This window comes from Ooceraea biroi, chromosome 9 (genome assembly GCF_003672135.1).
Source record: "Ooceraea biroi isolate clonal line C1 chromosome 9, Obir_v5.4, whole genome shotgun sequence".
NCBI classification, from domain to species: Eukaryota; Metazoa; Arthropoda; class Insecta; order Hymenoptera; family Formicidae; genus Ooceraea; species Ooceraea biroi.
This window is the reverse complement of record NC_039514.1, coordinates 5,046,423-5,062,471: the sequence shown is the minus strand read 5'-3', so window position 1 is coordinate 5,062,471 and position 16,049 is coordinate 5,046,423. Positions and strand designations below refer to the sequence as shown.

The following is a 16,049-nucleotide window of genomic DNA, read 5'->3' as shown; positions in this document are numbered from 1 at the left end:
TCAAGAAAGATATCTAAATTTTGTTGAAGAGCTACTCAAGAATTTCGTCGTATCTTTTGAGCTATTTTACGGTACAGAGTACGTATCACATAACGTACATAATCTTTTACATTTATGTTCTGATGTAAAAAGATTTGGATCATTAGATAGTTACAGTGCCTTCCGTTTTGAAAACTATATGGCATCTATCAAAAAACAATTAAGAAAACATGACAAACCATTACAACAATTAATTAAAAGGTATAACGAGATTGATCACTTTGACTCATTGTTATTAAAACAAAATCATGATAATAATAAGTCATATTTACTTAAATTTACACGAAAATGGTCCACTCTGTGCCAATTATAATATTAAATCACAATATTTGCAGATATCAAACAACAAATTTAACATAAATTGTAAAGGCTTCAGTAATAATTGTTGTATATTAAAAGATGGTACGTGTATTATAGTTTTGAACATAATTGAAAAAAGAAACAAAGATATTATTCTTATTGGTAAAAAAACTTAAAAACGTAAAAAATGTATACGAAGTACCTTGTAAATCTAGCCAGTTTGGTATTAAAATAATGGTTTAAGTAGCGATATTTCTTTCTGGCCATTTACAGAGTTCCTATGAAAAGCGTGGAAAATTCCTTATGGATATAATTCAAATACATTCGCAATATTCCCTTTAAATCATGGGATATAATATCGTATATTAAATATATTTTTTAATGATTACAATTTTACACAAGTACGTCCCTGGTATCTACTGCTGTAGGAAGATGAATGACAACGGTTATATAATCGTGGAATTCAAAGACAGATTACAGTTTATTCCAGCAGCATGGTTTAATGCGAATAAACAATTATCTATTTGGCCTGCTCATTTTAAGACCAAACTGCGCATTAATAAGGCCATAATAACAAAAGAAATGCCACATGAAATATCGAATTGGGAAGAGTTATTGATAAAGAGAATTTTTGGTACAGCAGGTATTGAATTATATTTGTTCCTTATACAGGGTGTGGCAAAAGTATGGAAACACCTAAATTTTACGAAAACTATGCATTTTAGAGAAAATTGCTTCAGATAAAAGTTGTATGGTTTCAAATAACGCATTACACAGCAATATCAGTATGATCTCGAAGAGTGTTGTCAAGGTCACATGAAGGTCATCTTCAATTTCTTAAAGGAAACCCCTCAATTTTTATTGCATATTCTTGTAGCTTATCTCGAGAGCTTTTCAAAACACTATAATGTAGCCTTTTTTCATGAAGTACTTTCCGAGTTATAAGGCTTGAAAGTTACAATATCGTGGGTTTGAGCGTTTTAGAGTACAATTTGAAAGTGGCTTCCATTGACTTCCTGACAATATGCCAATCTTTGATAGAACGCAGAAATACTCTACGATTACATTCAGCAGGTAATAAAGCTGCTTCATCCCTTATCCGTTGCCTCAATTCTTGAATGCTTTGAAGTTTTGTTTCGTAAACCTTACTCCTCAGGTAGCCCCAAAAGTAATAATCCAGAGGACTGAGATCTGGTGACCGAGGTAGCCAATCTTCTCCTCCTTCATTTCGGTTCCTTCTTCCTATCCACCTTCGTGGAAAAACCTCATTTAAAATTCGGCGTGGTCCTGCACCAAAATGAGGCGGAGCTCCATCATGTTGAAACCATATTTGCTGTAAGTTATTCGAAAAATATTTTATATGGCTGGAATTATTTTATCTACAAGTAATCTCTCGTACATTTGAGCATTAAGATTTCCCTCCAAAAAAACGGCCCTATTAAATAACCATCTATAATGCCACACCATACATTTACATTTTGTGGGTATTGCGTGTGAGTTTCCCGCATCCAATTTGGATTTTCATCCGACCACAAGCGAAAATTTTTATTATTAACCTCTCCTGTCAATGTGTGAAGGTTGCCTCGTCTGTGAAAACAATTTGATAAAGAAAGTTGGGCGAGGCATCTATTAGCTCCATCATTCTTGCACAGAAGCGCAAACGAAGCTCATTATCTCCATCTTGCAATTCTTGAACGTACTCCAGTTTGTATGGATGTAATTTATTTTTCTTAAAATTCTGTGGATGGATCTGGGTGCAATATCGTGAGCTTGAGCTGCTCTTCTAACAGACATATGGGGATTTGCAATAAAACTCTGCAGAACATCAAGTTGGTTATTCTCATTACTTGCAGATGATGACCTGCCTGATCTAGAGCGATTACTTACAGTACCAATTTCTTGAAAACGCTGTATTGTTTTCGAAACAGTGGATCTATTAATATGACGATTCGGAAAAGTGTCATTAAACAATCGAACTACTTCACTTAACGATTGTTCATTATCACCCCATCCGCGCATTATGAGGATAGTGATTCTTTCACGCTCCGACAATTCGTTAGCCATTTTTAGTCAAACGATTAATATTTACTTTATTACGTCCCGATCTAAAAAGACAAAAGTTCTCAGCAGAAGCGGAGAGTGCTGTGCTCTGGACGCTATCACCTTATCTCAATGCTTGTGCGCGAGATAATAACACTCTACACCCTGGCGTTTGTGTTTTATATCACGTCAGAGTATCGATAAGGGGGGGGGGGAGAATGGATCCTCTCTTCCCCTTCCCTTTCCCTACCCCTCTCCATTTTCCCACGAAGGTGGATAGGAAGAAGAAACCGAAATGAGGGAGGAGAAGATTGGCCATCTCGGTCACCAGATCTCAGTCCTCTAGATTATTACTTTGGGGGCTACCTGAGGAGTAAGGTTTACGAAACAAAACCTCAAAGCATTCAAGAATTGAGGCAGCGGATAAGGGATGAAGCAGCTTTATTACCTGCTGAATGTAATCGTAGAGTATTTCTGCGTTCTATCAAAGATTGGCATATTGTCAGGAAGTCAATGGAAGCCACTTTCAAAATGTACTCTAAAACGCTCAAACCCACGATATCGTAACTTTCAAGCCTTATAACTCGGAAAGTACTTCATGAAAAAAGGCTACATTATAGTGTTTTGAAAAGCTCTCGAGATAAGCTACAAGAATATGCAATAAAAATTGGGGGTTTCCCTTTAAGAAATTGAAAATGACCGTCATGTGACCTTGACAACACTCTTCGAGGTCATACTGATATTGCTGTGTAATGCGTTATTTGAAACCATATAACTTTTATCTGAAGCAATTTTCTTTAAAATGCATAGTTTTCGTAAAATTTAGGTGTTTCCATACTTTTGCCACACCCTGTACATATAATTCATAATTAAATTGAGATAATTTAGGATTTGCTATTTTTGTTATAAAAGAAATAAACATGTGTTTACATTTCTTGCATATATTACTATATGTTTTGTTTTATACAATTAAGACACGAGAAAGGTATGGAGAAATTATTCTTGGCGCAAGATACATACATCCAACATAGACAGCATTGATGTCGCATCTGACGAATTAAGGGAACAGAGCAAAAAAAGACAGCGCATAAGAGCTAAAAAAATATATCATTTTCCTAAGATGAAGACTTTCTTCAGCAGGAAAATAAAGAAAATCGAGGAACACAAAAAACAATCTTGCCTGATTTTCCAAACATAACAAGCTTTTTATTAAATAAAGCGCAAGTAACATCTGTGGGGAATCCTGATGATATATTACTCGAAAAAACTTTTACAAGTAACATTGCTAACTATAAATATTCTTTTGTTTGTAAATCAAATATAGAAGCTAAACTTGAATACATTTTTTTTAAAGATGGTAGCCAACACGTTTCCTCAAATGTTCTTTCAAACAAAAAGCAAAGACTACTAGTTACAGAGAGAACTTTATTAAATACCGATGAAGAACATATTTTTTCTCAAGGTATATTTTATTAATTATACTACATTTTTTAAAAGATAAATGAAAATCTCTATTTTACTTACAATGTTTAGAAACAAATAATTAGATACATAATAAAATAAAACATATTTAACTATGTATGAAACATTTCAGAATTTAAAAAGCAGATTCTATATAAACTGAACAAAATGTTATACAGGGTGTATCTTATTAAGTGCGAAAAATTTTAGAAAGATTCTTTGTCGAAAATTAAGGGGGGTTTTTATATAAACATATTACTCCTACATTCCTCCCTGTGGAGTTACACTCCTCCAAAAATGGGGGTAAAAATTAGGTTTTTATTTTTTTCTCAAATTAGGAATAAGTTAAAGAAATGAAATTTGGTGGATATTTTCTACTAGTAAAAAGGTTATTTATTAATATTTTTTCAGCCTCCCGTATTGTTATAAGGGGATGAAACTAGCAACCCCTATTCAATTTTTTATTAGCACTTTTTAATGGGCCGGAATATGATCACCTAAAAATATGCATTAAGAAATTTGATTTATTTAGAAACTTTTATTTCTTTTATTTTTTTCAAAAAATGAGTAGTTTTCAAAAAGAAATAAAATACCACAACAATTGCATCTAGTTGTCTAAGTTTTATTACAGAAATGAATACAGTTCTCGGACGACCTGCTCTGTCCTTCAGAAACTAAAAACTAAAAACATCGTTTCCTGACATTACGAAGATAAGCAGTATTTTCGGACACGTGTATCAAAATGACATGTATGCAGACATGATTCATTTGTGATTTAGTAGGGTGATATAGTTGTGGTAGACGTGTAATAATACGTTACACGTTAGTTCGACAAGCGCCAACGCAAGTGACATTGCGGTTACGCGTGATCAATGGAAGAACTGTATTCATTTCTGTGATAAAACTTAGACAACTAAATGAAATTGTTGTGGTATTTTATTTTTTTTGAAAACTACTCATTTTATGAAAAAAAATAAAAGAAATAAAAAAGTTTCTAAATAAATCAAATTTTTTAATGTATATTTTTAGATGATCATATTCTCGTCCATTAAAAAGTTCTAATAAAAAATTGAATAGGGGTTGCTAGTTTCATCCCCTTATAACAATACGGGAGGCTGAAAAAATATTAATAAATAACCTTTTTACTAGTAGAAAATATCCACCAAATTTCATTTCTTTAACTTGTTCCTAATTTGAGAAAAAAATAAAAACCTAATTTTTACCCCCATTTTTGGTGGAGTGTAACTCCACAGGGAAGGATGTAGGAGTATATGTTTATATGAAAAACCCCCCTTAATTTTCGACAAAGAATCATCTCTTAAAATTTTTCGCACTTATTAAGATACACCCTATATAAACTTGATGCAGTTGAAAATAAAATCAATATTCTTGAAGAAAAAATACCATCTTCTACTTCTGTTACTGAAGAATATGATATTGAATTACCTATTGCATCATTAATGGAATTATTGCGTTTCGAGGAGAAGTTAAAAGACGAAAAATTTAAGAATCAAACGGTATTATATATTTATCATTTCTTTGATTTTGATTTCGTTGTTTATCCTTATTGAATCTTATTTTTATTTATGAGCTTTATAATATATCATTTATAATATTATACATATATAATATTATTCTAGAAGAAATATCTTTTATAAGAAATATTATGTTAATTTCCTTTTCATGTCATTAATTCATATAAAGTATATTATTACTCAGATATTATAAACTTTATATTTATTTCAGACTAGCTGCGTTTGTTCCTCGCGCGCTTCGTGCGCTCGGTATATTTGGAAAATATAAAGCATAAAGAACGTATTGTTTTGCGATGCGCACATTTTTAGAAGTTGCAAGACGATTGCACATAGTCTATGTTACTCAGGAAGATCTAAGCTATCCAACAGTGAAAGAATTTTTCAAATCGGTTTAGTAGTTTCTGAGATTACCCCGAACAATGGAACAAACTTTACCTCTTTATTATATTAGTATGATATGATTAATATTTTTAGACTAGTGGGTGGAAGCAATACGCATATAATGATACGGAACATTTTAAAAAAAGCAATTACCAATAATTTAGTGGAAGAATTTAGCTGGGTTGGCAAAAAAGGGAAATGCAGTTTTAAATCCTTGGGACTTGCAAATATAATCATACGTAAGTTTATTTATAATATAACTTCAAGTTAACTTTATTTAATTTTGTGTTAATATTAATGTAAATATACTGTAAATATACTGTAAATAAGTATATTTAATGTTTCCAATGTAATATTTAACACAACAAAATTACCTTTTTAAAAAAGGTACAAAAAAGCGCCAAATATACGCGCCCGAAGTTCTTTCAAAAAAGAATTCTACACACCCGAAGTTCTTTCAAAAAAGAACTCTACAAAACTAATGATATCAACAAATTGCGCCAACTAGGTACAATGGGTATTTATGCAAACCAGAAAATCTATTACTTTTTATTATTACTCTTTGGCCGATATTCATTGTTGATTCTTATTTAAGACCATCTTAAGTACATTCATAAGATATTTGAATTGATACGAATAAATATTTTAATACATATACATATATAAATATGTCAATACAAATGTGTTTTTTGAAAATACTTGGAGCTGCTAAACCGAATAAAAAATTCTCAACAAATCGAACCAATATGTTAATTGCCTTATTCTCTTTCTTCCTCTCTCGTGAATGTGTGTGTGTGTGTGTGTGTGTGTGTGTGTGTGTGTGTGTGTGTGTGTGTGTGTGTGTGTGTGTGAGACATTAGAGTTAAGTATAGAATAAGTGTAATTAACTACATTTGTACATTTCGGCAAGTTGTTGTGTAAATGAGAGTCTAAGCAAATTATGGTAATGTTTAGATTATTTAAATACTAAGAGAATTTTTTATTCGGTTTAGCAGCGCCAAGTATTTTCAAAAAACACATTTGTATTGACATATTTATATATGTATATGTATTAAAATATTTATTCGTATCAATTCAAATATCTTATGAATGTACTTAAGATGGTCTTAAATAAGAATCAACAATGAATATCGGCCAAAGAATAATAATAAAAAGTAATAGATTTTCTGGTTTGCATAAATACCCATTGTACCTAGTTGGCGCAATTTGTTGATATCATTAGTTTTGTAGAGTTCTTTTTTGAAAGAACTTCGGGCGCGTAGAGTTCTTTTTTGAAAGAACTTCGGGTGTGTAGAATTCTTTTTTGAAAGAACTTCGGGCGCGTAGAGTTCTTTTTTGAAAGAACTTTGGGTGTGTAGAATTCTTTTTTGAAAGAACTTCGGGCGCGTATACTTGGCGCTTTTTTGTACCTTTTTTAAAAAGGTAATTTTGTTGTGATTTCACACATTTTGTAGTGTGAAGTATTCTTTTTTATACTATATGAGGATTTGCATAACACGAAACATTATCTGTATTTTGTAAACCATGTAAACCCCAAGCAATATTTTGCCGTGATATTTGATTTTGACAATTCTCTTGAAGCAATTACTTTTGACAATGCCCATGGAACATCTTTCACTTTGCGATAGCGTTCTTTTGTAACAATAATTTACAATGAGATTTTGAGGCATAAAACTTAAAATTTAGGCTCGATTGCACCTTTGTGTTTTTATAAAGGGCACATAAAAAAGAGACGAAGCGTGAATTAAGAGTGAATATTCTCAATTATAAGCTTTATAATAAATATTTAAAATATTTTACTATTTTAATTTTTTAATTATATCGATATCTTAACAAATGGCAAAGTTAGCTATTTTTTGTTTAAACAAATGTTAATAACTTTTGACAATTCAACTACAAACGAAACAACTAGAAACGATTCTGAAAAAGACAGCGCAAGCGGATTCGCGATATCTTAACAAATGGCAAAGTTAGCTATTTTTTATTTAAACAAATGTTAATAACTTTTAACAATTCAACTACAAACGAAACAACTAGAAACGATTTTGAAAAAGACAGCGTAAGCGGATTCGCGATATCTTAACAAATGGCAAAAGTAGTTATTTTTCCTTTAAACAAATGGTAAGTAATACCTTTTGAACAGTTCAACTACAAACAAAACGAAAGTACAAACGATTGTCAAAAAGTCAGCGCAATCAGATTCGCGATATCTCAATCCGTATATCCGTGTGACTTACACATGACGGTCGGGTCGATAAGTTAGAGTTTTCTAATGTAGAGCCTCTACATACATATGATCGTTGTGTGTGAGTATAGATATAGGAAAGAGAGATGGAGCTTTAGACAAGGGGGGTGAAGCCATTGCGGGAGGAGCGACGAGGTAAAGTATGACTTGCTTTCATTGGTTGATTTTCTACGCATGCGTATAGAATACATCTCATGTTTCACGTGTATTAAATTAAGGTTAAGCTACTTACATTAGTTGCGAAATATGTGAATAATTACAGCGATAATGGTTAATTGCTGCGTACCACGTTGTAAAAATACATCCAGCATAAATGGTTGGAAAAAACAAATCGATTGTGGAGAAAAAAGAAGAAATGTGTCATTCCTTAGGTAGGTTCTTTGTTATGTATTAAAAGCAATGCTACATGTATGTAACATGTGTAAGTTTATTTTTGTATAATTATAATTACTAATAAAAGACATTTTAAAGCATTCCAAGTGATTCGAAAAGACGTAATATTTGGATTCAGATCTTGCATCTTAATGAGACTACAATTAATGGTTCATCACGCGTATGCTCTGATCATTTTAAAGAAGAGGACTTTGATCGAAGATGTCTTATTGCTAGGCTTCTACCTAATGCTACAAAATAAATATTATGATTTTATACACAGATATAATTTATTATTACAATACAAACAAAATATATAAATATTTTCATACATGATTACATGCCTTTAAATAGTACAATTTTGTTCAAGAAATGGCGTTTACTTGTATGCTTATCAATAGAATTTAACGCTAAATAATGTAACCTTACTTTAACATATTTTTGAACAATAGCTCGCATTAAATGTATAATATGATTTTCTAAAGGTGATTGATCATGCGAATGCTCTTTCAGTATTTCAAATAAGTTAACATCTAGAAATGATTGCAGAATATTGTTCATAAGATATGTGTCAAACAGCTTGCTTGAGAGCGCATTATTATTAACATGAAGAGCATGTCTTATAATCTTTTCGCATTTAATACATATTGTAATAACATCTTTTGCTGGTTGTATTAACCCTCCTTCATTTTTAATACATATAAGATTATTATTGTTGCACTCCTTATCTATTAAAGCATCCAAGCATTCTTCGCAATGCAAACCTTTTCTCAACTGTTTGACTACGTACCCTGCTATATATTCAATTACATTGCTAGAAAATTCTGTAATATCTCTTACATCTGGTAAGTAATTATGATCACTTATATCATTGAATGGATGTACGCTCTCATTAGTTACAATATCTGTATTCGTATTATTTATCATTCGTGATATACGTGTGGTCAGATTAATTACATCTTCAGATCTACAAATCTTAGTAGCTGATGAGACATGTAAAATGGATATGTGTTCTAGAGGAATACAATTCCCGGTATGTATATCGCGAATTTCCGAATGCATTAATATTTTTTTAATAGCTGCTTTAAACTGACGAGCAGTCGGGTTATTATTATTTCCTCCGTGACGTCTTATACATCCGAATAACAATTCAACGTGATCTTGGCTTACTTTATAAAAAGGAATATGTGCCAATAGTTTCTGCTTTTCACAAAGTTCCTCATAAAGCGCAATTGCACTGTTAATACAAATGAGGAAACCTAGAAAACCCGTTTTTTCCGCGATTTAATTAGAAGTTCGCCATTAGCTGTCTTTAAAAATGATATATAAATTTTAATTGCTGCCAATTTCTTTCTTATTAATTCAATGTTGTGTTCATTAATAGGTTGCTTAAATCCACTTTGTTTTAAATTTCTTGAATTTAAAATATCGAACAAATCATTGAATGTACGAAGAAACTCTATCGTACCATCACAACATTGGAATTCTTTTAATTTCAAAGTATTTTGACAAAATGAAAGTGCATTTGCAACAGAAGTACTGAAAATTTGTGCAGCAAATTGTACTTTCATTTTGTGATTGAAATAATGAATATGAGCACTCCGTAATTTATTTGCTAAATGCATACTCTCGCGTTGTTGCAATTCGTGTAAATGTACAATATCAGACCATCTTATATATTTACCATTTCTATCAACAAGAAGTTTCAAGTCGCCTATAACGTTACGTATCAATTTTAGCATATGACAAGGGTCAAGAAACACTACGACCTTGTCATTTGTATTGGGATGTGGAAACCACGTCTGTAATGATGTAATATTATTAAAGTTACAACCCAGAAACTTCAATAAACTTTGTTTAGTCATCATTCCATCGCAAGTGACAGATACAACCCTCATGCCAGCAGTATGAACAGCAGAAATGCATTGCAACACAAGATTACTTTTCTCTTCTGTAGTTATTTTGTTAATTAAAAAATAAGCTATAGGAAGTTTCCATGCACCATTTATACACACCAAAGCTTCAGTGGCAATAGTACAGTCATCACATGCAATATTTTCACCCATGTCTGTATAACCGCTAAATTTTGTACCATCGTATTCGACATGTTGGCGAATTGCCATTTCGTCAAAAATTAAGGATCCTAATAATGGATATTCAGTAACATTAACACTCTGTTTAATACTATTTAATGCCTCGGAACTAATACCAGGTTTTCCCTCAATAGTACTATACCATTTGGATATGGTTTTCACATGCGGCAACGAAAACGTAAACTTTGAACGAACATATTCATACGCACGTGCTGAATAATAGTGTAAAGTTAAAGCAAAAGAACGTAAAGTTTTATCATATTTTCTAGGGACAAACTTCTTTTTCGCAACTTGTTTCGAAAAGTCAACAGACTCACCCAATGTTTGCATAATATTGGTTTGTTCATTGGTTAATAGTTTCTTCTCTTCCAATTCATTCAAAACGTGTTTTAATGTTGCTATTTTTGTATCTTTGCGACGTACTTTTTGTTGTAATGTACATATCTTCTTTTTATAATATTTTTTCAAATATTCTATTCGTCGTCTCAACCTACATTTCTCGGGAGAGTTTAAAATGTCTGTACGTGTCATAAAGGTTGCTTTATCCATAGTAAATGTTGGAAATTTTGTTAAATCTACAAATAATATTATGTGGCTAAATTCTTCATAATTATTATTAATATCGTTATATTCTTAGATATAAATCAACAAGTTTTTCCAAAAAATAAGATAAGATAATTAATATGTAAATACGTAATAATATATACGTGGTAATATGTAAATATATTCTCAAATATATATATATATATATATATATATATATATATATGTGTGTGTGATATAAAAGTCACAATGTGCTTTCAGAGAGAATATGTTCCAGAAAAAATAAATCAAACTATCAATAATAAGTAAAATGTACTAAATCAATCTACCAAAATATTTCCATTTTACCTGTTGAACAATCCGCAATGACCAATTCATTATCATGCTGTGTAAGTGATCTTGATGGATTTTCTTCGTCTATCCTATTAACTGCAACAGATTCGTTTCTTTCATCTTCTCTCTGAAATGTATTAATGAAGAAAGATAGAGATTTTCATGAAAATATTTATTGTATATATACCCAGATAGCCAAGTCTGTTAGAACAGATTTTCGTCAAATACCCGTTACAAATTTTGAAGGCAGAAAGACTGCAGACTGCATACAGGAACTGATATAACAAATGATGTTGTCAATATGTCAGCAGCAAATACAATATCTGCTCACATAACTAGACAGCAGATAGTCGGCAGAAACCGAGCAGAGCCTGCTAATATTTGTCAGCAGATTGACGGCAGAAACCGAGCAGAGCCTGCTAATATCTGTCAGCAGATTGACGGCAGAAACCGAACAGGATCTGCGCGGCGCTGTTGTCCAGTTATGTTTTATACAGATTCTGTCGGCAATCTGTTGTCAGGTTCTGTTTTACAGTCTCTGCCGCCAAAACAAAAGCTTAATGCGGACACAGATGACTATGGTTCTGATGTGGGTTTCTGATCGAATCTGTTGCCAGCCTGCAGGCAGGCTGCGAACAGTTTGCTTACTGGGTACATACAATTGTACCTGTATTCTTTTTGGTGTAGCATTAGGTAGAAGCCTAGCAATAAGACATCTTCGATCAAAGTCCTCTTCTTTAAAATGATCAGAGCATACGCGTGATGAACCATTAATTGTAGTCTCATTAAGATGCAAGATCTGAATCCAAATATTACGTCTTTTCGAATCACTTGGAATGCTTTAAAATGTCTTTTATTAGTAATTATAATTATACAAAAATAAACTTACACATGTTACATACATGTAGCATTGCTTTTAATACATAACAAAGAACCTACCTAAGGAATGACACATTTCTTCTTTTTTCTCCACAATCGATTTGTTTTTTCCAACCATTTATGCTGGATGTATTTTTACATCGTGGTACGCAGCAATTAACCATTATCGCTGTAATTATTCACATATTTCGCAACTAATGTAAGTAGCTTAACCTTAACTTAATACACGTAAAACATGAGATGTATTCTATACGCATGCGTAGAATATCAACCAATGAAAGCTAGTCATACTTTACCTCGTCGCTCCTCCCGCAATGGCTTCACCCCCCTTGTCTAAAGCTCCATCTCTCTTTCCTATATCTATGTGTGTGAGTCACACGTAAACGGAGCTGCTGCTATCTCGACGAAAAAGAACGAACTGTACAAACGACGACGACGACGTTTCTTAAATGAAATTTTCCAATTTCATCCAATTTCAGACTTTGCATCGTCATATCTCCGCTCGTAGGGCACGTACAAGAAAAATGAAAACACTTTTATTATATAATTCGACCCCAAGCTATCCATTGAGCCTACTTAGAAGTTGATCCGTTCAGCGGTTATTGAGATCTAATAATCTGAGTGTCTGCGAAAGCGTCGCTTCGCGTAAAGAATCACGGTGCGGTCTCGCTGCGCGTATACTTGGCGCGAGACACTACCGTGTCTCTTGATGTAATATATATATATATATATATACATATATATATATATATGTACACACACACATACACACACATAGACATATATATTTATGCATTTTATTATCAATTACAGAAGCTGTTCGTGTAGCATATAGATCTGTGACAGATAATGAGATAGCAGAATCTATATCAAAATGGCTGGCACAAGCTACCTTAAGATCTCAAAGAGACAAGTCAAAGGTATTTATACATATATATAATTCCTAAAGTCTCCAAGTCACAAAGATATAAAACTAATATATTGTAACACCTATCATTATTACATAAATACTATTACAATATATAATCATTAAACTTACATTGAACTATAATAATATATATTATATACTTCATCTAAAATTATATATTACAAATAAAATTTATATAATAGTATAGACGGTATTCATATATAATATCCATTCTTATATTTAAGATTGCTTAAAATTCATCTGAAGGTACTACTATATTTTTTTTGATTAATGAATATCTTGAAATGAATTTAAGACCATTTTACATGTAAGAATAGGCTATGAATATCGCCCTATACTAAAAGTAACAAACTTAATGAAATTAATATCAATTATATTAATTTTATTAAGTTTATTATTTTTGATTACGATTTTTAATTTCCTTTGGTTTTGTAGGCACACACAACCTGAAACCTTACTCTCGTGCAATGAAGAGTATTATAATTCACTTATTATAATTTACTTATCTATACTATAAATATATATTATCAATATATTATAAGTTTATATATATATATATATATATATATATATATATATATACAGGGTGTCCCGGGTTTTAACCGACAAACTGCGGGAGCATATTCTACTAGTGGAAATAAGAAAAAATTCTTATATCGAGTTTGCTTAGAAATGCTTTATTACAAAGTTATAAACCAATATTGAAAAGAAATATCAGATAAGTAACAACGGATTTTTTCACAAAAATAAAAATTATGTACGCAATGATTTAGTGACGCATTTCAAAATGTCCTTGCACATCGATACAAGCTAGACATCGACGTAGTACAGAATTTGTTACAGTACGACATTCCTGAAAATTTTGTTGCATCTCAGTAACTGAATTAGTAATTCGTTGCTTTAAATCTTCAAGCGAGATTACTTCTGTACTGTAAACTTTATTTTTTAAAGTTCCCCATAAATAAAAATCAAGAGGCGTTAAATCGGGCGATCTTGGAGGCCAGAAAACCGGTCCTCCTCGACCAATCCACCTATGAGCATAATGTTCATCTAACCAGTTTCTAACTTGTCTAGCACAGTGCGATGGACAACCGTCTAACTGTATCCAGCTGTTTTGGCGAAGATTTAAGATTCTTTCCGAGCGTCGTCGGTGTCTTAGAGCTGGAACGAACATCATCATATTCATTCATAGGTCGAAATGAACCCAAATTACGTAATTGCAAATGGGTATTACTAAACACAGAACTATCTGGTACTCTCCTGTTAGGAAATCTACGTTGATACTCTCGTACGGCAGCTCGTGCATTTCCGTCACAGAATCCGTACACGAAATGAATATCAGTGTATTCCTCATTTGAAAACACTTTTGGCATTCTGATAGTAATTGCTAGTTCACACGACGATTGAAATCTAACAGCTACTGTTGTGAAAGTAACAATCATACTGAATCGTTTCAACATAGTGAACATGAATACATGTGAATACACGTAACATAAACATCTTCGACCTTCCAAATTCTACACTATGTTCCGTTGTTACTTATCTCATATTTCTTTTCAATATTGGTTTATAACTTTGTAATAAAGCATTTCTAAGCAAACTCGATATAAGAATTTTTTCTTATTTCCACTAGTAGAATATGCTCCCGCAGTTTGTCGGTTAAAACTCGGGACACCCTGTATATATATTTACCTATATTTAACAGAAATTTATGATATTATACTTTCATTTTCCCAAAAACATCTTGATAATTATTAGATGTAATTAAGAATTAATATTTTATCTTTAACAAGATAAAATTTTGATAGATAAACTTAACTAACGCATAAAGGCATCCAAGACAACAAACAGTTCTTGTCATTGTATAAGTTTACAATCTGTTTGCATCCTCAAAATACATTGTAAACTTATAATAATGATAACTTTTGTTGTCTTAATACGTTTATTTGCTTTTCGAGTTTGTTTATTGAATTTACAACAACCTGTACAACATTTGTAATACCACGTTTCATTATTACCTGTATATTACAACGTAACATTACTATAATGTTACATCGTAATGTTTCTGAGAGAGGACATTTCATGCTTGCTGCAATTATACAGTAATGTCGCAGTAACATATCGCAACATTTATGAAATATTCCAATATTACCGAGAAATATTGATGCAATGTTTTCGTAATCTTTCGGTGCTGTATGAGTACATGTATATGCTACATATTGGTCGGTCTCGATTCAATTTTTGTGTCCAATTTTACTTTATTGCATTCAGTAGAAGTAAATTATTCATCAACCATTAATTCATGAATCACTATGTTGTCTATGATTAGACATTAATGTCTATGATACAGATATTATCAACATGGTTGCCTGTATTCTATATGTAAATTGATTTGAAAAATGTAAAACGAATCAAACCGAACTTTTTGATTAATCTAATTGTTTAGAAAATTCGATAATATCGTTATAAAGTGTATTAAAACGACACCTTGGTTGAAACATTTTTTCATGTCTTTTATTGTTTTTACCAAAACTCGGTTAGAAAGAAACAGATTCTCTTGAAAAAAAAACGTTTCAACTCGTTATAATAAAATTGAGCACTTATAATATAATAAAATATGTATTATGAACTATATTTCAACATTTTTAAAACTTGTTGAAATCGAAAGGCAAGGCACCTTCTTCGCTTATCAGTATAAGACATGCTCTGATAATAACACGTATGAAATTGGCTATAATAGATTGACTAACAACAGGAAACAAAGACAGTTTATCAACATCCTATTATTTTAACCAATATAACACATAATAGAAACTAATGTTTGAAGATTCCGAATACAATAATAATTTTCATCGAAGAACTACGATAAAAAAGTGATTTTGCGTACTAAAGGTTACTGA

At 31.6% G+C, this 16,049-nt stretch overlaps 1 pseudogene; it reads left to right on the top strand.

Moving 5' to 3' along the window:
• The first annotated feature begins 771 nt into the window (after positions 1–771).
• On the top strand, positions 772–3,790 carry LOC113562642 (annotated as a pseudogene).
• The last annotated feature ends 12,259 nt before the right edge of the window (positions 3,791–16,049 follow it).